Source organism: Lepidochelys olivacea, assembly GCF_965140295.1.
Source record: "Lepidochelys olivacea isolate rLepOli2 genome assembly, chromosome: 1".
NCBI lineage: Eukaryota > Metazoa > Chordata > Testudines > Cheloniidae > Lepidochelys > Lepidochelys olivacea.
In genome coordinates this window covers 89,593,992-89,620,607 of record NC_140411.1, presented here as the reverse complement: position 1 = coordinate 89,620,607, position 26,616 = coordinate 89,593,992, and positions in this window count along the sequence as shown.

The following is a 26,616-nucleotide window of genomic DNA, read 5'->3' as shown; positions in this document are numbered from 1 at the left end:
TCTCCTTCTAGAGCAGTGGTTCCCAAACTTGATTCGTGGCTTGTTCAGGGTAAGCCCCCGCTGAGCCGTGAGATGCTTTGTTTACCTGAGCATCCACAGGTACGTCCACTCCCAGCTCCCAGTGGCCGTGGTTCGCCGTTCCTGGCTAATGGGAGCTGGAGGAAATGGTGCCTAAATATAAATGGAGCCTTAGCATGAAGAGAGATCGCCAGATAGCTTGCCTAATTGATGCCTAGGGAACCTAGACATACTGGGTGAAATCCATTAAAGTTAGTGGGAATTTTGCCAATGACTTGAATAGGATCAGGATTTTACACACTGTGTGCTAAAGTTAAGAGACCAGTTCTGTCACTCTTACTCATATTTAGTAGTACATACTCCATCTTTATTCCCCTTCATGTTTTTAGGACTACATGCAGAGTGAAGACTTAAATGTGAGTAAAGGTTGGGGGGGGGAATATCAAGCAATAAGAGAGTAATGTGAGCTGCATGCAATAGGATAAATTTTTTCATATACTAAGTTTTATAAGATGAGAAATTCTATTATAACACTGTATAGGAAGCAAAACACTTTTGTGAACAGGGTCAAACCGTGATACCTTTTCTTATGATGGGTATTTTACTTCATAAGTAGTCTTACTCTTTTACATCTCAAAAGATTTCCCTAATGGGTCAATTAAATCTGTGGGAATTCTTGTATCTTAAAGTATTAGGGAATGAATGTCTGCGTATCATAATCTGGCCCCACAGCTAAATTCAATCCTTGTGTAAACAGACACAACATTGATTTCAGTAGGACTTGTGCCCATTCATTTAAGAGCTGAGTTTGGCTCAGTGACTCATGAAAAGCAAGATTGCCCAGAACCCAGCAGTTTCCACTCTTTAAAGTTTGTCCTATTTTTTTAAAGAAAGAAGTGTCAAGGCCTGCATGCAAATTGAGTGACTATGTGTGCAAATACTCAATTGATGCATCTCCCAGTTATTTCCTGAAGCGATTACATGTGCAAATACCAAGGCAACTGTGCAAATATATATGTGGACACTTGTGTAGATAGCAAGCCTCCTTTTAAAAAAGTGTTCATAAGGTTACAGGAAATAATGTTTGCAACAGTTGAAGCTGGCTTTGTGGGTAGGTTATATAGTTGGAAGCCTTAAACATTCCACTTTATCCTGTATGTGGTTTCCTGCTCTTCAGTGTTAATTCCTTGGAAAAGTAGTATTTTCCTGTGATAAAGGCACTCTCTTCTCATGGGTGAGATAAAAATCTCAAGGCTCTAGAATTGTACATTCCTCTCTTTAATGTGAATGAGGATCATATCATATGGAAATAACTGTGTATGATGCTAAAAGAAGACCAGTTCATGTTATGAAATACAGTTTTATTCAAAAATGGCAAATGACAAAGGGACTGCAGAGAGTGGCTGGAAGGATTTTCCTTTATGGACCAAATCCAGCACCAAATACAGTAAATCAACCACTCACATTTGACCTCAGACTGGAATCTAGATCATTAATATTTAACTAAAAACAACTTTAAAGAAATCAAGACTATTTTTACCTATGTAAATAAAATATAACCCCCTTGAAGCTAATGCCACTATGTCATAAATATAAAGGGAAGGGTAAACCCCTTTGAAATCCCTCCTAGCCAGGGGAAAGCTCCTCTCACCTGTAAAGGGTTAAGAAGCTAAAGGTAACCTCGCTGGCACCTGACCAAAATGACCAATGAGGAGACAAGATACTTTCAAAAGCTGGGAGGAGGGAGAGAAACAAAGGGTCTGGGTCTGTCTGTATGCTGGTTTCTGCCAGGGATAGACCAGGAATGGAGCCTTAGAACTTTTAGTAAGTAATCTAGCTAGGTATGTGTTAGATTATGATTTCTTTAAATGGCTGAGAAAAGAATTGTGCTGAATAGAATAACTATTTCTGTCTGTGTATCTTTTTTGTAACTTAAGGTTTTGCCTAGAGGGGTTCTCTATGTTTTTGAATCTAATTACCCTGTAAGATATCTACCATCCTGATTTTACAGGGGGGATTTCTTTATTTCTATTTACTTCTATTTTTTATTAAAAGTCTTCTTGTAAAACACTGAATGCTTTTTCATTGTTCTCAGATCCAAGGGTTTGGGTCTGTGGTCACCTATGCAAATTGGTGAGGCTTTTTATCCAACATTTCCCAGGAAAGGCAGGGTGCAAGTGTTGGGAGGATTGTTCATTGTTCTGAAGATCCAAGGGTCTGGGTCTGTAGTCACCTAGGCAAATTGGTGAGGCTTTTTACCAAACCTTGTCCAGGAAGTGTGGTGCAAGGTTTTGGGAAGTATTTTGGGGGGAAGGACGCATCCAAACAGCTCTTCCCCAGTAACCAGTATTAGTTTGGTGGTGGTAGCGGCCAGTCCAAGGATAACGGGTGTAATATTTTGTACCTTGGGGAAGTTTTGACCTAAGCTGGTAAAGATAAGCTTAGGAGGTTTTTCATGCAGGTCCCCACATCTGTACCCTAGAGTTCAGAGTGGGGGAGGAACCTTGACACACTATCAAAACATTCTTGGAATTTCTAATTGACTAGTATCAGAGGGGTAGCTGTGTTAGTCTGGATCTGTAAAAGCGGCAAAGAGTCCCGTGGCACATTATAGACTAACAGATGTATTGGAGCATAAGCTTTCGTGGATGAACACCCACTTTGTCGGATCACCCACTTCGTCGGATCACCCACAAAAGCTTATGCTCAATACTCTGCTAGTCTATAAAGTGCCACAGGACTCTTTGCTGCTTTTAATTGACTAGTGATGTTTTGCCTTCCCCTGTAGCATGGGGCCTGGGTCACTTGCAGGTTTAAACTAGTGTAAATGGTGGACTCTCTGTAACTTGATGTCTTCAAATCATGATTTGGGGACTTCAGTAACTCAGCCAGTGGTAAAGGTTCAATTACAGGAGTTGGTAGGTGAAGTTCTGAGCCCTCCAATGTGCAGAAGATCAGATTAGATTATCATGATTGTCCCTTCTGTTCTTAAAGTCTATGAGACTAAATAGTCTAGAGAAAAAAAAAATATCTAACTCAAAAAGTGCTCTATCCAACATGGGACCAATCCTATATTAGACCTTATCTTTGAGTGATAAAGAGGAACTGAACACAGAACTAAAAATAAATGGTAATTTAGGTACAAGTGACCATAACTTTGTGCTTTAAAAGGCCAGATTTCACAAAGCTGAAAACAATTGTGAATCAAATAATCTAGGAGGAAGAATTTAATCATGTGAAAAATTCAAAATTGTTTAAGAACACTTAACTTGATGCAAAAATGGCCACAATTGAGAAAGAAGGCCATATTAGTGGGGGGGGGGGGGGAAATCAACCAGGTTTAAAGGGGAAATGAAGGCAGGTGTGTATGTGTGTGTGTGTATGTATATATATATATATATATATATATATACACACACACATACATACACACACACACACACACACCACATGGAAGTTGATAATAATGAATATAAATCAGAAGTTACGAATTATAGAACATTGATAAGGGACACAAGCAGAAAGGGCACTCTGGGTAGCATAGTTAAGGATAAGGTTTTTTTGTTTGTTTGTTTGTTTTTTTTTACATTATATTAGGAACCAAAAAGTTCTAAAAAGAATCCTGACAGTGGTATTGATCCACTACTAAATGGAAATGGTAGAATTATCAAGAATAATGCAGAAAAGGCAGAAGTATATAATAAATGTTTCTGTTCTACATTAAGGGGAACAAAAACAAGATGAAGTAGTCATATCATATGACAACACTCTTTCTATTCCACTAGTATCTCAGAAGGATGTTAAACAGCAGCTCCTAAAGTTAAACATTTTTAAATCTGCAGGTCCAGTTAACTTGCATCCAACAGTTTTAAAAGAGCTGTCTCAAGAGTTCACTAGACAATTAATGTTGATTTTCAATAAATCTTGGTATACCGGGAAGTACCAGAAGAAAGCTAATGCTGTGCCAATATTTAGAAAGTATAAATGGGATGAGTAGGTAATTATAAGTCTGTCAGTTTGACATTGGTCCTGGGCAAGGTTGTTGAGCTGCTGATTTTGGACTCAGCTAATGAAGTCTTAAAGGAGGATAATATAATTAACTCCAATCAACATGGGTTTATGGAAAATATATCCTGTAAAACTATTTTTTTTTAGTTTGGTTGGTAAAGTAGTAGTGTTGATATAATGTACTTAGACTTCTATACTGTATTTGACTTAGTACTGTATGACATTTTTATTAAAAAACTACAAAGATATATATATATAAAAGCTAGGTAACTGGTAGCTCACAAAATGTAATTGTAAATAGGGAATCATCACTGAACTGATTTCTGGTGAGGTCCCACAGACATCAATTATTGGCTCTACACTGTTTAACTTCTTTATTAGAGACCTGGAAGAAATAAGACATAAAATCAGCACTGACACATCTATGAACAAAGAATGTGGACCACACATACATGATGGAGGACTCTATCTTGAGAAGCAGTGACTCTGAAAAAGATTTGGAGGTCATTGTGGATAATCAGTCAAACATGAGCTCCCACTGTGAAGCTGTGGTCCCAAGGACTAATGCAATTCTTGGAAACATAACAGGGGAATCTCAAGTAGGAGTAAAGAAGTTATTTTACTATACTTGGCACTGGTGTGACTGCTGCTGGAGTACTGTATCCTGTTCTGGTGTCCACAATTTGAGAAAGACATTGATAAATTGGAGAAGGTTCAGAGAAAACTCATGAGAATGATTAAAGGTTTAAAAACCATGCCTTATAATGATACACTCATGAAGCTCAATGTATTTAGGTTAATAAAAGAAGGTTAAGTGGTGACCTTTTTACTGTCTAAGTATCTACATGAGGAAAAAATACATAATAATGGACTCTTCAATCTATCAGAGAAAGGTGCAACATGATCCAATGGCTGGAAGTTGAAGGTAGACAAATCCAGATGGGAAATAAGGCATACATTTTTAACAATGAGAGTAATTAACCATTGGATCAATTTACCAGGTTGGAGTCTCTATCATGGACAATTTCAAAATCAAGATTGGATATTTTTCTTAATAATATGCTTTAAGAATTATTTTGGGGCAGATCTATGGTCTGTGCTATTCAGGAGGTCAGACTAGCTGTTCACAGTGGTCTTTTCTGGCCTTGTAATCTATGAATTCATGGGAAACAGGCTAATTTTACAAAACTCCAAGTTCCTCACCAACATGGCTGAGTGAAAACATCTATATTTTATGCATTTTCCAGGATTGTTTCAATTTTTTAAAAATAAGAAATAGTGTCCCATTAGGGATATAATCAGCTCATCCTTCTTTGTATTGTGTCTGTACACATTCCAGTGCTAAACTCATGAAGGAGGTTTTGCATGTAGCTGGGACTACATTGGCAAAATGCTTTAAAAACAATCATGCCTGTTTAAAATGAAGATGAAACAAAATGGACATTTTCAGGGGGAAGAAAGGAGGGATTTCCTTACTGTAGAGCCTACCACCTTGTCTCAGGTAATTAAGCCTCAAAATGCTGAGTATCTGCATAACAAGCTTTGGCATTTTGCATTAATTAATCCCTAACGATTCTAGATTCCACCAGAAACTCCCCCAGTGTGCCAGGAACACACAAATACATAACACTTATTGATGCAAAGGTCTGTGAATATTTTGTGGGCCCGTATCATCTGGCCTATCTCAGTATTATATACTTTGAAGATTTCGTATGTTCAAGGGCTGGCTCAAACATATAAACAAACTTAAATATAATCTCAAGATATGCTTGTGTGCATTGCATCTGTCACAGATAGGCCTCCCAAATCCTAGTCCCCAAACCAAATGCCCATCCTTCTTCTTAGTGTGTCCCAATACACTTCAGTGCATGCAGAACTCATGAAGAAGGTTTTGAATTTAGCCAGGGACTACACGGTCAAAATGCTTTAAAAACCAATGATGCCTGTTTAAAATGAATGGGGCACTATAGCCAGCCAATGTAAAAAGGATGCAGAGATGTCTATTATGTAATATTCAACCAATGAGCATTGGGTAGCTACATTAGAATCTGAAGAGAGAATTTGGCCAATTAAAATTCACATTTCTGCAGGGCAAACACGATCAAATGCAGCTTTTGTTTTTTTGATATGTAAATAAAATGGTGCTCCAAGAGCAGTGGTCTGGAAACCTGTGTAATGATGTGACTGTGGGCATGCATGTGAGCAGGAAATAGAAACAGGATGTCAATACCCCGGCCTCTACTTTGAAAACCACAAATGGAAAAACTAAAAGTAAAACAAGCTGCCAAATTGGTGATAAAAAAAGTTGACATGCAAACAGAAGTTATTTTTCACTATCTAAGGTGCTTTTAGAAACAAAGCAAACTAAAAAAAAAAGAGGAAAACATGTTAAGGTTAACACTGTCCCTCGGAGCAAGAAGCGCCCTCAATCTAAAACATCTAAGCTTAGCCATCAAAACATAGTATTTCAAAAATTCTGCACAGAAAAATTATTTGTCAGTTTTTGCAAAACTGTCAGCCTGATGAAAGTGTTTTTTTGTTTTCCCCAAAAATAGTCAGACAGCATTATTCAAGTTGTTTAAGACACGAGTATTGTCCAAAGCTTAAACAGCATGAAAAGAATCTATTTTAAAAGTACAAGTCATCTGACTTACTAAATGAGTTTTCTCTCTGCACTATGTACTCTGAGCAGTGGAGGAAAATTATGCAGACATACACTCAAAGAAAAGGTGCATTTGTGTACCTTTGTCTCCACCTCCCCTCCTTTAACCTCTTTGTGTACCACAAGTACATTACTACATGTCATATTCTCAGCTCCATGAATTTTGAAGGTCTTCCCAAAGTTGTTCCAATAATAATGATAATGAAGACCGATAGGTTGTGTCATGCTTGTGCCCCTGTATTTAAAGCACTCTTAGGTATGTGGTTTATCTTGTACATTGCAGGAGAGAGAGAAAGCAATAAGACTTAGTGCTTATTCTTATTCTTTAAAATAACGTGTCTCGTGAGCCAAGAAGTTTCTTGCTTCTTAGTTTTCTGATCCTTTGAATATTTCCTAGTCCAATTTATAGATCAGCAAGGTAGACAGGATGAATGGCCAAGATGAAGGACTATTTGTTTTGCCTCCATCTGAGAGAGCAATGCATCACTTTTCTATCACTATTATATCTTTTCTATTCAAGTCAATCTATTATATTTCTGAAGAAGACTGAATTGTTTCCACTTAAACGGTAAACACATATTATTAGTAGAATGGACAAAAGCTGATATATGCAGCCACGTACTCAGATACCACAGAATATGCTCCAAGGAGAAAGTCAACACACCTTAACAAATTTAAAACCACCTTCACCAAACAAGGGCACTCCATCAGAAAAGTAGATTTCATCATGGAATGGGACATCCAGATACCCACTGAGAACCAGCTTCAATAGAGGCAGGAAAAAGAAAAAAAACACTGGACCACATACCCCTAGTTGTCATCTATCACTCCACACTAGAACCCATAGGGTGTATCATCAAACAATTAAACTCATACTTGATAGAGATCACATCCTAAAATATTTTATTCCTCAACCGCCTCTTCTGGCCTTCAACAACCCTCTCTCCCCCAGCTTCACCAAGCTCATCATCAGAAGCAAGCTCCTCACAGACAAAGACATATGAACTCAAAGTGGCACAGGACCCTGCCAGAAAAAAAAAAACAGATGAAAAACCTGCAGACATATTTCTTCTGCTATGATGATCAATACGTCCCACACCACACCTTTCAAGATCCAGTATATTGTGTACCTCATCCAGTCCATCAAATATCTCAACAACAACAATGTGGGTGAAACTAGACAATCTCTATGCTCTCAAATGAATTCACACAGAAAAATGACAATGACAATAATCACCAATGGGCAAACATTTTCCACAAAGTGAGCACTCCATATCAGACCTATCAGTCCTTCTCCTGAAAGGAAACCTGCAAGACACCTTCAAAAAATGAGCATGGACATTTAAATTCATAGCTTTGCTAGACACTAAAAAACAGTCTCAACAAAGACACTGGTTTTAGGGCTCATTGCAAAAATTTGTAATCTACTAACCCGCCTCTGGCCTCTGACTGCAAAGGTGTTAATTGCACTCTTCATTTTCAGTGGTTTCTTGCTATATGTGTTAACCCCTTATGCCAGTGGTTCCCAAACTTGTTCCGCTGCTTGTGCAGGGAAAGCCCCTGGTGTACCGGGCTGGTTTGTTTACCTACTGTGTCCGCAGGTTCGGCCGATCATGGCTCCCAGTGGCCGCGGTTCGCTGTTCCAGGCCAATGGGAGCTGCTAGAAGCAGCGCGGGCTGAGGGACGTACTCGCTGCCGCTTCCAGCAGCTCCCATTGGCCTGGAACAGTGAACCACAGCCATTGGGAGCCGCAATCAGCTGAAACCTACGGACTTGGCAGGTAAGCAAACCGGCCCGGCCAGCCAGGGGCTTTCCCTGCACAAGCGGCGGAACAAGTTTGGGAACTACTGCCTTATGCTTTACAATCTATCCCATCTTGTATTTATCTGCTGCACTCCAGTTACATTTTTGAAACCTGAAGAAGAGCTCTGTGAAGTTTGAAAGCTTTTCTCTTCCACCAAAGAAGTTAGTCCAGTAAAAGATATTATCCCACCCACCTTGTCTCTCATTAAACAAAGGAAATGTTAACTGTAGTTAGTGAATTGAACTGATTATTTTTGGTCACTATGCACTTCAAGATTTTAGAACCAGAAGATTTCATCCTTTCAACCCTGGAGTTTATTCAGAGATGGGAAGAGGAAAATAAGTGTTCCTGCTTGTTCAGCTCCCAGTGTTTTTGTTTGTTTGTTTTTTTAATTTTCAATGAATTAGTCATTGAACTAAACTAGATCAATAAACTGAAATGAAGAAAATATTCTCTCTACACCTGAAGAAGAGTCTACAAATGCCAAAAATTTGTTTAGTGCTTCAAAAAACCCTGGTTCCAGTTGCTTACCCAGTGACTTCCACCTACAAAGTGGTTGCACTTTCCTTAAAGTTTGGTAGCAAACATGTACTTTTTAAAGTTAATTTAAATAATTTTAATAGCTAATAGTAAAATTAGGTCTTAACATAGGTTTGTTTAAAAAAACCCATATTTAATTTAAACAAAAAAATCTGATTGAAAATCAAAAATCTATTTTTAAATTGATTTTTTTCCACCCTGATGTGTGCTACCATGGTATATAAGCCACAAATACATGCAAATTCACTGATTCTCCAATTAAGCAATATAATATTATGCAGTATTTAAAGGACTAGGGGGGAAACAAGAAGAATGTGATCAAATATGCTTTATAATCTCCACTGCTCATTTTTTACCATCCCGCCAGCTTCTCTTCGCCTGTAGAAATACTAATGAATATACCTATAATCCAATGTCAGAATTCATTTCCTTTGCTTGAATTTCCTGAAAATCCCCAGGTTGGAATGAATACGCAACAGATCTGCAGCCAGGATTTGGTGTTTAAATTAAATCTGAGGACACAGTAGGCAGAATCCTGCATTAGCCCTCTGTTTTGTAGCTAAATATGTAAAATGTGCTTTGTTTAGATGGTCACACTTCAAATTAATTATTGTAGATAAGGATGTGAATGTAGAGGGAAATCATTGTATCTGATATTACATTAAGGACTAGATTGTCACCACCTTTACTTGGCTATGCAGGCGAATAATCTGCTTCATCATTATTTATTCTATTGTTCAGCTGAGTAAACAGTACTCAGATGGCAATTCTGGCTGGCCGGGGGGGGGGGGGGGGTGGGGGAAGAAGAGGTCAAACAAAAGCTGTTCATCGAGTATCAAGGAAGTACAGGGTGAAGATGGGCAGGTATTGGGGGGAACCTTTGATCCTGTCACTGAACCTTTCACTGACTGGATGGAGTTGAAAGGGAGAGGAAAGTACACTGCTCCGCAGCAAGGGGTGTAACACATTATTCCCTTTCATCCCTCAGAGCAAAGGACTGTTACCAAGTCACAATTAATTCTCTGCTATGCTCCTGGGAGAGTGCAATGCTCTATTTGATGTTAAAAATACATGTCTTGTATGTGGCAAAATCAAAGTGAAGCTAGTGTTAGCAGGTTTTTCTCTGAAAAGCCTACTGAGAAATGAGGAAATGTATTGTCCGTAGGACTAGACACAATAAATAAGAGGTGAGACAGCAAGAGGTCTTCTTCCTATTAAACTTCACTAAAAATGTGCAGGTCCATTTTTTTCTAAATGTCATGAATTAGTAAAAATTACAGCCCTTCCATTTTTTCATGTTTTTGAAATCAGCAGCACTTCACCAAGTTGAAGGTATTTTTTATTTAATAAAAATAAAACAAAGTCTCAAAAGCTGCTTATGAGCTTTGATTCTGCAGATCAAAGAGCAAATTAGTTGCCCTGGTACCAGATATGAAATACTAAAAAAAAAAAAAAAAAAAAAAAAAAATACTGGTTCAAAACCTAGTAGTGTGAACTCAGTCCTTCATTATTTTGTGGTTGAAGAATTGAGTTCCAAGCAATTTATTGTATATGGGTTTTTTTCCTGATAAAAATCTTTAAAATCCATTACCTTGAAGTTCCTATCTACAGCTTCCATTTCTCACCATGTTGTGTGGTGAAACATATGGTCCTCACAACATCTGCCTGATTGCTGCCCTTCCCTTTCGAAGTACCTACATGGTGCTGTGTGAATTATTATTATAATCAGCAATTACTATAGTTAAGGTTGAAATGTGACCATTTCCCCCTGTTTATTACATTCTAAAAATAATCAGGTAGCTAACTGCAGTGACTTAATGCAAAACAGCTTTCTATATAATGGCATCTGTGTGTTTTGACTCAAGGTTCACTGTGGAAGAGACAATCCATCTCAGAACAAGTTGACCTACCTGTCAGATGATGAACACTCTCCAGATCTGTAGCTGGTGTAAAGTGTCATAGCTCCACTGAGTTCAGTGAAGCTATGTTGACTTACATTAGCTGAGGATCTGGCCCCATATGAGTAAATGAACCCCATGGTTCAGGGAGAAGTGAGGTTAGTACTGTGGTAGCACCCAGGAAGATTCCACAGTGTACACGTACAATTTCCAAAAGTCACATGTTGGGCCAAACTAATTCCTAGTATAGTATAACTCCAACTGTGCAGTAACATTAGGAGAAAAAATGGCCTACTTTGTGTAATCTGTTGTTGAAGGAATGATTGTCCAGCTTCTCTCCTTTGGGATTATAGCCTCAGATGATGGGCGAATGAAGCACATGTCGTATAGAGTTTCCATGAGGTATTCAACATGCAACTGTTAAGTGATTTGATCAAGGACCCTGATACAGTGGACTAGGCAGGAGACCTGGCTTCTAATTTCTGTTTCTGACGGCTTGCTGTGTGACCTTGGGCCAGTCACTAAACCTTTATTTACTCATCTATACATTGTGGGTAACAGTTCTTAAGTACAGACACAGAAACATGGAGACTTAATTGGTAATATATGTATGAGTTGAAAAAATAAGTACTTTTAAGAGTACCCATTAGAGCTTGGAGGGTAAGAAAGAAACACTGTTGAAAGGTGAACAAGCTGCCTTTTCTGTATCCTAGCTCTATTGCCTCCCTCAGAGCCCAGAAAGGCATGTGGCATGCCAAGTTATATGGACACAGAAGGAAAGAAGGGAGGAGTTAAGAGAAGGAAAAGTTTTGGCTGAACTGTTTTTTGCTGATAAATAAGCCAATTTTAAAAAGAAAAAAAAAGTTACATAAAAGTAGCAGTGGAACATTTAGGACACTACCTGCTACCCTCTCCCCTTTCAAGTCTATCCTCAGGAGAACCCACTTCTTCCATGATTCAAAGCCAGGCTGATTGCTAACTCTACTCCATTAGCCTTTGCAGTTCAGTAGGGTTCCATGCACATACAGTGTGTAAATGACTAGAGCAGTGGTTCCCAAACTTGTTCCACCGCTTGTGCAGGGAAAGCCCCTGTCAGGCCAGGCCAGTTTGTTTACCAGCCGCGTCCGCAGGTTCAGCCGATCGCGGCTCCCAGTGGCCACGGTTCGCTGCTTCCAGTTCGCTGCGGACTATGTGGCTCTAGGAAGAAGGATAAAGGAGTTGGAGGCGCAAGTGGTGTTCTCGTCCATCCTCCCCGTGGAAGGAAAAGGCCTAGGTAGGGACCGTCGAATCGTGGAAGTCAACGAATGGCTACGCAGGTGGTGTCAGAGAGAAGGCTTTGGATTCTTTGACCATGGGATGGTGTTCCATGAAGGAGGAGTGCTGGGCAGAGCCGGGCTCCATCTTACGAAGAGAGGGAAGAGCATCTTTGCCAGCAGGCTGGCTAACCTAGTGAGGAGGGCTTTAAACTAGGTTCACCGGGGGAAGGAGACCAAAGCCCTGAGGTAAGTGGGAAAGCGGGATACCGGGAGGAAGCACAGGCAGGAATGTCTGTGAGGGGAGGGCTCCTGCTTCATACTGGGAATGAGGGGCGATCAACAGGTTATCTCAAGTGCTTATATACAAATGCACAAAGCCTTGGAAACAAGCAGGGAGAACTGGAGGTCCTGGTGATGTCAAGGAACTATGACGTGATCGGAATAACAGAGACTTGGTGGGATAACTCGCATGACTGGAGTACTGTCATGGATGGTTATAAACTGTTCAGGAAGGACAGGCAGGGAAGAAAAGGTGGGGGAGTAGCACTGTATGTAAGGGAGCAATATGACTGCTCAGAGCTCCGGTACGAAACTGCAGAAAAACCTGAGTGTCTCTGGATTAAGTTTAGAAGTGTGTGCAACAAGAGTGATGTAGTGGTGGGAGTCTGCTATAGACCACCGGACCAGGGGGATGAGGTAGATGAGGCTTTCTTCCGGCAGCTCACGGAAGCTACTAGATCGCATGCCCTGATTCTCATGGGTGACTTTAATTTTCCTGAAATCTGCTGGGAGAGCAATACAGCGGTGCATAGACAATCCAGGAAGTTTTTGGAAAGCGTAGGGGACAATTTCCTGGTGCAAGTGCTAGAGGAGCCAACTGGGGGGGGCGCTTTTCTTGACCTGCTGCTCACAAACCGGGTAGAATTAGTGGGGGAAGCAAAAGTGGATGGGAATCTGGGAGGCAGTGACCATGAGTTGGTTGAGTTCAGGATCCTGACACAGGGAAGAAAGGTAAGCAGCAGGATACGGACCCTGGACTTCAGAAAAGCAGACTTCGACTCCCTCAGGGAACGGATGGCCAGGATCCCCTGGGGGACTAACTTGAAGGGGAAAGGAGTCCAGGAGAGCTGGCTGTATTTCAAGGAATCCCTGTTGAGGTTACAGGAACAAACCATCCCGATGAGTCGAAAGAATAGTAAATATGGCAGGCGACCAGCTTGGCTTAATGGTGAAATCCTAGCGGATCTTAAACATAAAAAATAAGCTTACAAGAAGTGGAAGGTTGGACATATGACCAGGGAAGAGAATAAAAATATTGCTCGGGCATGTAAGAATGATATCAGGAGGGCCAAATCGCACCTGGAGCTGCAGCTAGCCAGAGATGTTAAGAGTAACAAGAAGGGTTTCTTCAGGTATGTTGGCAACAAGAAGAAAGCCAAGGAAAGTGTGGGCCCCTTACTGAATGAGGGAGGCAACCTAGTGACAGAGGATGTGGAAAAAACTAATGTACTCAATGCTTTTTTTGCCTCTGTTTTCACTAACAAGGTCAGCTCCCAGACTGCTGCGCTGGGCATCACAAAATGGGGAAGAGATGGCCAGCCCTCTGTGGAGATAGAGGTGGTTAGGGACTATTTAGAAAAGCTGGACGTGCACAAGTCCATGGGGCCGGGCGAGTTGCATCCGAGAGTGCTGAAGGAATCGGCGGCTGTGATTGCAGAGCCATTGGCCATTATCTTTGAAAACTCGTGGCGAACGGGGGAAGTCCCGGATGACTGGAAAAAGGCTAATGTAGTGCCAATCTTTAAAAAAGGGAAGAAGGAGGATCCTGGGAACTACAGGCCAGTCAGCCTCACCTCAGGCCCTGGAAAAATCATGGAGCAGGTCCTCAAAGAATCAATCCTGAAGCACTTGCATGAGAGGAAAGTGATCAGGAACAGCCAGCATGGATTCACCAAGGGAAGGTCATGCCTGACTAATCTAATTGCCTTTTATGATGAGATTACGGGTTCTGTGGATGAAAGGAAAGCAGTGGATGTATTGTTTCTTGACTTTAGCAAAGCTTTTGACACAGTCTCCCACAGTATTCTTGTCAGCAAGTTAAGGAAGTATGGGCTGGATGAATGCACTATAAGGTGGGTAGAAAGCTGGCTAGATTGTCGGGCTCAACGGGTAGTGATCAATGGCTCCATGTCTAGTTGGCAGCCGGTATCAAGTGGAGTGCCCCAAGGGTCGGTCCTGGGGCCGGTTTTGTTCAATATCTTCATAAATGATCTGGAGGATGGTGTGGATTGCACTCTCAGCAAATTTGTGGATGATACTAAACTGGGAGGAGTGGTAGATACGCTGGAGGGGAGAGATAGGATACAGAAGGACCTAGACAAATTGGAGGATTGGGCCAAAAGAAATCTGATGAGGTTCAATAAGAATAAGTGCAGGGTCCTGCACTTAGGACGGAAGAACCCAATGCACAGCTACAGACTAGGGACCGAATGGCTAGGCAGCAGTTCTGCAGAAGAGGACCTAGGGGTGACAGTGGACGAGAAGCTGGATATGAGTCAGCAGTGTGCCCTTGTTGCCAAGAAGGCCAATGGCATTTTGGGATGTATAAGTAGGGGCATAGCGAGCAGATCGAGGGACGTGATCGTTCTCCTCTATTCGACATTGGTGAGGCCTCATCTGGAGTACTGTGTCCAGTTTTGGGCCCCACACTACAAGAAGGATGTGGATAAATTGGAGAGAGTCCAGCGAAGGGCAACAAAAATGATTAGGGGTCTGGAACACATGACGTATGAGGAGAGGCTGAGGGAGCTGGGATTGTTTAGCCTGCAGAAGAGAAGAATGAGTGGGGATTTGATAGCTGCTTTCAAGTACCTGAAAGGGGGTTCCAAAGAGGATGGCTCTAGACTGTTCTCAATGGTAGCAGATGACAGAACGAGGAGTAATGGTCTCAAGTTGCAGTGGGGGAGGTTTAGATTGGATATTAGGAAAAACTTTTTCACTAAGAGGGTGGTGAAACACTGGAATGCGTTACCTAGGGAGGTGGTAGAATCTCCTTCCTTAGAGGTTTTTAAGGTCAGGCTTGACAAAGCCCTGGCTGGAATGATTTAACTGGGAATTGGTCCTGCTTCGAGCAGGGGGTTGGACTAGATGACCTTCTGGGGTCTCTTCCAACCTTGATATTCTATGGGATCTCCTGGAAGCAGCGTGGGCCGAGGGACATACGGGCTGCCACTTCCAGCAGCTCCCATTGGCCTGTAGCAGTGAACCGCAGCCACTGGGAGCTGTGATCGGCCGAACATGTGGACGCGGCAGGTAAATAACCTAGCCCGGTGCGACAGGGGCTTTCCCTGCACAAGCGGCAGAACAAGTTTGGGAACCACTGGACTAGAAAATTAAAGTTAAGTTACATTGACTTTCATTGCAACCTAAGTTTTTAAGTGTCTTTAGAGCTTTTGAAATGTTTACCAATAAAAACTTGTGAAGTGCTTTGGGATGAAATGTGCTTGATAAAGCATGATTTATTTTAAAATGTTAAGTTGGGGTCAGGTTAGTACAGAGATTCTCAAACTAGGGCTGCCTCTTATTCAGAGAAAGCCCCGGGTGGGCCAGGCCAGTTTGTTTACCTGCTGCGTCTGCAGGTTCGGCTGATCGTGACTCCAACTGGCTGCGGTTCACCGCTCCAAGCCAATGGGGTCTGTGGGAAGCGGTGCAGGCTGAGGAATGTGCTGGCAGCCACTTCCTGCAGCCCCCATTGGCCTGGAGCGGTGAACCATGGCCAGTGGGAGCCGTGATCGGCTGAACCTGCGGACGCGGCAGGTAAACAAACCGGCCCGGCCTGCCAGGGGCTTTCCCTAAACAAGCGGAGCCCCTAGTTTGAGAATCACTGGGTTAGTAACACTGCATCTTAAACACACTTTAGGGAATATTTCAACAATTTCATCTGTGTTCTAGCTGATGTTTTCAAGCAATGTCAGTCTGATATCACTCCCTTTCTCAAGCTTGCATGCTACTAAACATCTACATCCCCTGATTTTGTTCTTGTTCAGATATTTTTTTCTTTATCATTTTTTCATATTATTATTATCATCATCATCTGCTTTCCACCTAACTCACATGGTTTTTAGTTAGCTATGATAAGAAAAATTGAAGCCATCTTTCCTTATTTTTCACCATCATTATCTCTTTCTTTCTCTTTTTCTTATTCGTTATGTATAGATGACTCTGAAAGTGATAAAATTGAGACATGTCAACATTAGATAGGTTATCCAGCTTTAATCTGAAAATGTTTTACAGTGCTCAAGATTACCACATTGGACTATTATCAGGTAAGACATCTCTTGTTAGATCTACACTTGCTGTAGCCATATTTGCCTTGTCATGAAACCTTGAAAGAAATGAAAAAAGATGTTGCTCACATTGTTTGTTCAGAGGGCAGGCTAACATTAAAATTCTACAGAATGATGTGTTCCACAGTAGGACCTCTTTGCTCTGATAAATGGATGCTTTTTACTCTCCATAAACAAATACATTCTGAATACTATAAAGAGACTGTATCCTTTGAATGAGCATTAATTCCTTTATGCATAAGTGTTTAAATTAAACTGAAAAGGTCACTTAAAACTAAACAATGTTCAACCATAAAAGACAGCAGAAAATGAAAATCCAAATTAGGCTCAGAGAGCTAGCATTTGTTTCTTGTGTCAGAATGAAAAACTTCAGCCTTACACTGTAATAATAGTCAACTACTCTAAAAATGATACTGTGAGATTTGTTCATTCATCGATGGCTAGAGTCACTCTAGCTTATGTAAGATGGTGTCATTTGGACTTTCCCATGCCAGAGAGACCTTCTGTGTCCTAGGCCTTCTGTGCTGAGAGAGTTATACCAGGGAGGGCAGCTTTAATAGGTGGCTGGTGGAGGCTACTGTAGGGATAAGCTTAATGAGTGAATGAATACTGTCATCCTACCCTGACCACGTTCCCTCCCTTACCATCCCCACCCAATATTTGGGCTTCATTAGCCCTCTACCAAACAGGCAGATATTGTTGTTTTGTGTCATTGCAAACACTCCATCGATAGACTTCCCACCACAGTAGGTCCTACGGTTAGATCACACCAGTATAAACAGGAATCAATCTATCTTTTAGACTTCATGCTGACTGGGAAAAGTGGTAGAGTTTAGGTCAGGATTAGCTGGCTCTTGTTAGCTGACTGTGACCTAAATATGACTACTTTTCCTTATCAGGATTAAACCTTAGGGTGAAAATCCCATGGGGGCAGAAGTCCTGCCCAAGGCCCTTCTGCATCAATAGTAGCATTTTGCTTCCATAGATCTCAAAACTCTTTACAAAGATGGGCAACTATCATTATCCACATTTAACAGATAGGGAAATTCAGGCCCATGGTCATACAGCAGGTCAGTAGCAGAACTGATAATGGAACTACCACTTCTTGACCTCTGCCAGTCCCATTCTCTATTCACTGGACCACAATGCCTCCTTCTGGGGATTAAATGACACAGAAGAGTCTTGTGTAGGCCCCCTGCATAGCAATACATTTCTCCCTTAATTGCTTCAACAACAAGTTTTCTCCAGTTACAAGGCAAAAGGATATTTTAATTTCCAGAACTGCAAATCTGATCTGGGGTATGCCAAAGCAAATTGAGGGTTTTTTTTTTTTGTTTTTGTTTTTGTTTTTTGCCTCTTACATCCTTAGTATCGATGCTGCATTGGTACTCTCATTACTCAACATTAGGAGAATGAGGAAGGGAGTTATCTTGAGTTTATCCCCTCCCTGACTGTTCAGGAGCTATGAAAAAGGGACATGTTTTTTTAAGCCATTCAACTCCTTTGGTAGCTAGAATGTAATATAGCCAGATAAGTGACAACAGCTCATGTTAGTACTAATTTCCCTCACCACTGGGCCCAACTCCTATATATGATCGTCCTAACTATGTATTACCAAAAATGATAACTCACGGGGAATATTAAAGGTGTCCATTTTTTTTTAAATAGGGTAGAGCCTTTGCAGCTCAGGAAATTACTGGAGCTTCTGTTGAACAGCACCCACAGAGCCTACTCTCTATAGGGCCTTTTGTGAGTCTTTCTCAGGACATCCAGGAATGTAGATCACCACGTTATTCCCCTCACCTGAGAGAGAGAGAGAGAGACTTGATGGTTCTAAACTGTGTGTCAGTTCCCTGATAGTTAGTTAGCCACCTAAACCAACTCCTCAGGACTCTGCCAGACCTTGCTTTGCCTTGCAAGTTAATCCTTGGGGTACACTAGTCCCCAAAACCCTTTATAGAGTGTTCCCCTGTAGCATCCAGTCCCTGTCACTGGACACTCACAGTAATTACCAGGTAAACTGTCCTCAAAGAGACAGTGTATACACTGCTGGAAAGGTACAATTCAGGATCACGTCCTTTATAACATAGCACTGTAACTATTTATGGTGGAAACTAATATTAGCTATTAGCAAAAACAGAGATTCACAGATTCAAGTGAGTATAAAGTAAAATAATGGACACAGAAATGGTTCAAATAAATTTAAAAAAATACTCTTTCTAGAGACTAAAACTTAACATTCTACAACCCTTATCTAATGCAGTTTTTCACCCTCAAAGTCTTTCTGTAGCGCTTGCTGGTTTTCAGTCAATCCAGGATCCATTACTTCATTAATCACCCCCCTCTGCCAAGGGGGTAAAATGGAAAACAGGGCATTGTTCTGGGGAATAGCTCTCTTCCAGGTCCAATGCCTCCCCTTGTGGTGTCTCAACCCATTGCGCTTTCTTTCACTCTGAGGCCCCTCTTCTCTTTGTAACTCAGCCCTTTGGCCAGGTCACTATAGGGTTTCTCCTTCTGGGGCATACTGAGAGAAAACTGGACTTGACATAACTGCAGCCATTTTGTGTACTCAGACTCCAATATTTGGAAGTGAAAACACCATGTAGTCAGAAATAATTTGGCCTTGCTTGCATAGACAAAACAGCTGCACAGCTACAGTGTCACTAATAAGAATACATAAAGTGACAGATTCATGAGAATGGGAGGAAGTGTGAATAGCTGACCATGGATCTGTGTGTCTATGAGCATGAGTTTCTTTCTGGGAATTGCTTTGCTGACAACTAAACATCTTTGCTGATGCTAGGGAAATTGTTAGTCCATTAGTGGTTACTATAAATTATATGCTTTCTTCTGAGCAACTTATACAAAAAATTAGTGAGAATGTTCAATTTGGATAAGTTCAGAGAGGTTTTCGATGAGCTAGGAGACAGACATCCAACTCCCTAGTGTCTAGGAGAAAGACTGGCCACTGGAACCCCGCTGCTGGCTACTTGATACCATCTCAGACTTTGGGTAACTCTGGGGTGATCTAGACTATTGTTATTTTAGCTGTGTGCTTTAGATTCAATAAAAACAAAGATTTGGGGGTGAAAGCACTCTTGTGAGCACCAGTCATTTATGAAAAAAAGAAAAGGAGTACTAGTGAACCTTAGAGACTAACCAATTTATTTGAGCATAAACTTTCGTGAGCTACACTCACTTCATCGGATGCATTCAGTGGAAAATACAGTGTGGAGATTTATATACACACAAAACATGAAAAATTGGGTGTTATCATACACACTGTAAGGAGAGTGATCACTCAAGATGAGCTATTACCAGCAGGAGGGGGGGGTAGAAAACCTTTTGTAGTGATAATCAAGGTGGGTCATTTCCAGCAGTTAACAGGAACCTCTGAGGAACAGTCGGGGGGGGGGGGGATAAACATCGGGAAATAGTTTTACTTTGTGTAATGATACATCCACTCCCAGTCTCTATTCAAGACTAAGTTAATTGTATCCAGTTTGCAAATTCCCGCCCCCCCCCCACTATTCCTCAGACGTTCCTGTTAACTACTGGAAATGACCCACCTTGATTATCACTACAAAAGGTTTTCTTCCCCCCCCCCCACACTCCCCCTCCCGCTTTCCTGCTGGTAATAGCTCATCTTGAGTGATCACTGTCCTTACAGTGTGTATGATAACACCCATTTTTTCATGTTCTGTGTGTATATAAATCTCCTCACTGTATTTTCCACTGAATGCATCCGATGAAGTTAGCTGTAGCTCACGAAAGCTTATGCTCAAATAAATTGGTTAGTCTCTAAGGTGCCACTAGTACTCCTTTTCTTTTTGCGAATACAGACTAACACGGCTGCTACTCTGAAACCAGACATTTATGAGAAGAGGAGCTGAGTCCCCTTTGACTTACATCCTGAAAACAAAAGGCTAGTTACCATAGTTTCAGGATCAGAAAACCGCAGGTAACAAGAGAGAGTCTCACTGGACTAACTGTCCAGGCAATGCTACTGTATTCATGACTGGCAAGAGAACCCAAGCATGCTGACTACATCAGGTTCCAGCCCAGCTCAATCCCCAACTTTGCCACTCTCTCCTTGGTCTACTTCCTACTCTGCCTCCCCCAGGATTTCTTCTCAATCTTTCTCGCTTCTAGATGCTGTTACTTAAGGGCCGGGCTACAACCCATTCCATGGGTTCCCTAGGTCCATTTCCCCCTCTCTAATACATAGAGAAGGGCTACAGACTTCCTCTGTAGCAGCCATTTCTGTTGGCAGCTTCCTTGCTTTATACTGGCCCACCCCACACCTGCTCAGCTGAGCTTCATCTTTCACCAAGAGTTATTTCTCCAGCCTAAGCCCCTCATGTGTGGCCTATCACACTAATTGGCCCTTTCACATGCCATCATACTTCCCTCCTGTCTGGAAGGAACCTGTTTCTCTTTCTTTGGTTACAGACTTTAAAGCCTCATATTAGTAGGTATACATAATTCCACACATACGCTTGACAGTGATATTAATGGCCAGTGCATCAACAGTTTTTACTTGATACCTTACATTGTCTTTTTTTTATAGATAAGTACTATGACAGCCATGTGCTGGCGGACTAAATTTGTCAGGCTTGATAGGAGTTGCTGGCAGAACAGCGAACATTTTGCCAATTGGCATTGAGTGGTTCTTAGGGTCACATATTTACTTCTGCAGTATAAAGACAGACCACATCTTGTGTTCACCCCTAAGGAAATTTTGAGGACAGTGCGATATATGTTCATCTTAGAAATATTTGTAAGAGTGTGAGGTTACTGATGAAATTCAGTCACTGTAACTGAGCAATAATGTCATTTCTCTAGCTTATATACATGCCAGATAAATTTACAAATTACGGTACAGTATGGTCTTACAAAATATGGTAACTACAAAAAAGTCAAATGTTTCTTTGTGGTTATGTTGATTTTCATTCACCGATGATCTTTTACAAATATATGGACATTATGTAGTCTTAGAAAAAAACATGATCATTGTTTTATCATCTACACAGAGCAGTGGCACATAGTTTGCATAAACCCCAAACAATATTCCAAAACACAAAAAGAGGAAGGATATATATATAAATATATATATTTAAAATGTGTATGATAATCAAGGTGGGCCATTTCCAGCACAAATACAGGTTCTCACCCTCCCACCCCCTTTTTTCAAAAAAACACACACAAAAACTCACTCTCCTGCTGGTAATAGCTTATCCAAAGTGATTGGATAAGGTTTGGATAAGATTGGATAAGCTATTACCAGCAGGAGAGTGAGTTTTTGTGTGTGTGTTTTTTTTGAAAAAAGGGGGTGGGGGGGTGAGAAAACCTGGATTTGTGCTGGAAACGGCTCACCTTGATTATCATACACATTTTAAAGAGAGTGGTCACTTTGGATGGGCTATTACCAGCAGGAGAGTGAGTTTGTGTGTGTGTGGGGGGGGGGGGGGCGGAGGGTGAGAAAACCTGGATTTGTGCTGGAAATGGCCCAACTTGATGATCACTTTAGATAAGCTATTACCAGCAGGAGAGTGGGGTGGGAAGAGGTATTATTTCATGGTCTCTGTGTATATAATGTCTTCTGGGCCCCACACCACAAGAAGGATGTGGATAAATTGGAGAGAGTCCAGCGAAGGGCAACAAAAATGATTAGGGGTCTGGAACACATGACTTATGAGGAGAGGCTGAGAGAACTGGGATTGTTTAGTCTGCAGAAGAGAAGAATGAAGCGGGATTTGATAGCTGCTTTCAACTACCTTAGAGGTGGTTCCAGAGAGGATGGTTCTAGACTATTCTCAGTGGTAGAAGAGGACAGGACAAGGAGTAATGGTTTCAAGTTGCAGTGGGGGAAGTTTAGGTTGGATATTAGGAAAAACTTTTTCACTAGGAGGGTGGTGAAACACTGGAATGCGTTGCCTAGGGAGGTGGTAGAATCTCCTTCCTTAGAAGTTTTTAAGGTCAGGCTTGACAAAGCCCTGGCTGGGATGATTTAATTGGGGGTTGGTCCTGCTTTGAGCAGGGGGTTGGACTAGATGACCTCCTGAGGTCCCTTCCAACCCTGATATTCTATGATTCTATGATTCTGCAGTTTCCACAGTATGCATCCGATGAAGTGAGCTGTAGCTCACAAAAGCTCATGCTCAAATAAATTGGTTAGTCTCTAAGGTGCCACAAGTACTCCTTTTCTTATAACTAAAGATAGCAGAATTGGGCCCTTAGTGTCGTTTTAAAATGTTATGCTTCGTTTCCACTACGTATTTACTCTTGATTCCTTTATCTGGTTTGTATTTGTACTGATGGGCATAATGTCTTCAATTCAATTACAATTTATTTTTTGTTATTTTATGTCTGCATATTTTCCCTCAAAAGTAGATATTTCTTCCCATATACAAGTGAAAAGATCACTCAGAACTACTGACATCAAATTATTGCAAAGAAGGAGGGGAAATAAGATGTATTTTATGACTGGCTCCTGCTTCCCTAGAAGCCATGGAAAAATTCTCACTGCATGAATCCGATGAAGTGAGCTGTAGCCCATGAAAGCTTATGCTCAAATACATGTGTTCATCTCTAAGGTGCCACAAGTACTTCTGTTCTTTTTGCGGATACAGACTAACACGGCTGCTACTCTGAAACGATTTATTAGAAGGATACATAATACTATGTTTAATAGAGATTGTTAGAGCTAGTTGACAAATAGCTTAGCACATGTTGCAGTTTTAATATTTAAATTATGGGAAGGAGAATTTTTTAATTCTGAAAGGTTAGACTGGATTCAAAAGTCTGATTATTAGGTAAATGTTTCATCTGGCATAATTTTGCTACTTTAAAGAGAAATTTTTCACACAACAGAAGATGTAGGGATTGGAAGTTTACTCTTATATCTAGATCATTAGTAGCAGAAGAATCTACTAACTCTGAAACAGCTGATTTGTTTTTATTTAAATTATATGACAACCTTATTAATATTAAACATTATATACACCTGAAATTTGGGAGCTGTGGATGGTCAATGTAAACCAACTGTCTTGCAGCCTGCCAGCAGATTACACTGATGGGATGTGTGTGGCCCACAGGTTGCCCACTGTTGGTGTACGACAAATCTGAAGCAAAGTCCTTAATGCAATGGTTAAAACACAGATTTCTTTATTGTATAGATCAGCTCCCATTGTGGAATTCAGGGAAAGTGCACACCTCTGCTGGCCTTTCTAGACCTTTTGATCGGACTATGAAAGACCAGGCAGGAGATCACAAGTGGCCAAGGACTGCTCAATGAGTAGCAAGTCTCTACTCAAATAAATAAAAGGTCCAGTGTGGCAAAAGATCTTGCCTTTAGAATACACGTAATTAACCTTGCCACCAAGGCCCTGAATAAAACACTCAGAGGTGGCTGCTTGCTCTCCTGAGGCTGAAGTCCCAGATGTCAGAGTGATGAAAAGACTTATTATCTGAGCTAGTGGAAGGGGTTGCCAGACAGACATAAGGTGATGTCCTTGCTGTCATCTGTGTTACAACAATCCTGGATGACTGATCTGTGAAGCAGGATTAGTGTGGAACGCAGAACAAGGTAAGTGATAGGTTTTATTAAACAAGACAGTAAATCAGGTTGGTAATCTAGAAATTAGGTTTAAAATTAAGAAGAGATGTGACCATATCTGAAATTATTTCTTACTCTTCCTAATATGTTAGCAGGCAGAGTCCCCCAATCAAGGGTCAGGGCCCCATTGTGTGGTACTGTATACACATATCATAAACAATAACAATAAAAACAGTGCGTGCCACAAAGAGACCACCAGTGATAAAGTTAAGGTTGCCCTACACTTCCCTTTATAAGACTATGTTTTCATTTGCTTATAACATTGTCATTTTAAAACCATTTAAGATGGAATTTTCCATGCAGAGTGTCTGCCTAAGGCAGATTTTTGGGGAAGTTTCAGCTAAAATGTTTCTGTCATTTCAGAGAATGATAACTATTCAGTGAGCACCTTCCACCCTGAGCACTGAATGGGGTAAGTGTCTTTTGGGGAAAAAATAAAATGTTTGTGAGCATGTAATTAAGGATTATATCATAATGCATACACACAAATGATGCTGATTTAAGGTTGTATGGGCAAACTTCATTCTGTAATTTCTTATAGCATACAAACCTTTGCAACACTGTAAATCTTTACAGTTTACAAACCTTTGCAAAAATGACATAATTGAAACATAATTAAATACAAATAGAGGTGTTTTATGTAATGAGATAACAGGTGGCTAAAAAAGATGGGGTAAACAGTGAAACAATCAGCTTAATAAATAGAAGTTTCAGCACTGTCACTGCCTTGCCAATTGCAATGGATAATTCTAGGAAGGCAACCTAGAGCAGAGCACTGCATGGGAAGCATATTTAGTTACCTGGGTTACCCATACAACAAATGCATGGAAATACAAGGTCGCTTTGTTTTACAGAGACTTTCACAAAAAAACTGTTTTACAGAATGTAATGGTCTCCACTCAGTGTCTGGTTGGGAAGCATGACTAGTGGTCACAGCCAGAACCCCAGACTGCCAAGGGGGTTCTGGGGAGGGGATCCTGGGCCCTCCCACTCTACCAGGCTCTGACCCAGGGCTCTTTTAGCTACCAGGAACCTGGCAACCATGACTACTTAAGGTCGTCCTCTGTGGGCTTCTTCCTCTCATCTTCCCCCCCCGCCCCGGGGTCACCTCAGTCCAAGACCTTCGCCTGATGGGAAAATCCAAATCCCAAGGAAGCGAGAGGGAGTCACGACTGTCCAGGGCCACAGAACACTTCCGTCTCTGCTTGTCTCTTCAGAGGGTCCTCCTTTCCTAACAGAGGACCCCTTTGGGCAGCTGCATCAGAGCCTGTAGGTTTTGCTCTGCTCTGCTGGAGCTGTGGGCTGCAGGTTCGCTCACCTTCAGCACTACCCCCGAACTGGGGTAATTTGCTACCTTTTAATTCCTCCAGCAGATGGAGCATTTGCTGCAGGTGTGGTGGTGCTGGCTGAGCCCAAAATGAGCCCTTGTTTCTCAGTGTGGGATTTGTGCACCGCATCGCACAGAACTAAATAGTTACAAAGTTAAAATAGAAATAGAGGGGGAAATATGAATATAAGGAAGACAGCAAAATACAATTTGAGATGAGATTTGGAAAGAAATGAAGATTTTATGGTGGCAAGAAGACTGTAGAAGATGACTAGAAGCTACAGAGGAGAAAGCTCTTGCAGCAATAGCGATGAGATCATGTGAAGGGACAAATGGGAAGCCAGTGCTAGAGAACTGGAAGGAGCATGTAAGAGAATAGGGCCTGAACTAACTCCCATTGAGTTCAGTTGGGATTGAATTGAGCTCAAAGCAAGAAATAGACTGATGTTCATGGAGGATTTTAAAAACAAGAACTGGCTCTTGAATGGAATGGGGAGCCCATAGCACAAGGAGTCTGTGATCTTTCCTTTAGATATATGAGAAGATGAGCAGTGACACTTGGGAACTTGAGGAGTTGGAGATAATAGAAAAAGGAGATACAATTTGAGAGGAGATGAGGAAATGGCTAAGGATTTGATCAAAAAAGTAGTCCAGGCCATTTCATGTATTTCTTCCAAATATTTATGGTGAAAACTACAGCCCAGATGCTCATGTACATCAGAGCTCTATTCAGTGCACAGGAGCAAAGCTGGTTTATAATCATTTTAACATTTCCCCCCAGGGAAAGCCAGAGGCCAATGCAGTCCCTGGCACAAGCTAAGGCTGCTTTAGGTTATTCTAAATTGCCTCAGGGCCCGTTATACAAGTAAAGATTGCAGTATACTCATGCCCCATCCTCTTCTTTATTTATCATCACCCCATGATATACCCTATTCAGGGAGGAATGTTCCTTAAATCCATCTTTACAGTCCTTTTTCATCTTTCAGAGACCATAATCTGTACCAAGATCTGAGCATGTTTTTGATATATTTTGATGTATGTGTGTTAATGGTAACATCTTTAAACTAGAGTTTCAGATTTACTGCTCAGTTTTGGGGCTCTGATCTAGCATTTAAACATTGGTAATAATTATATGTCCT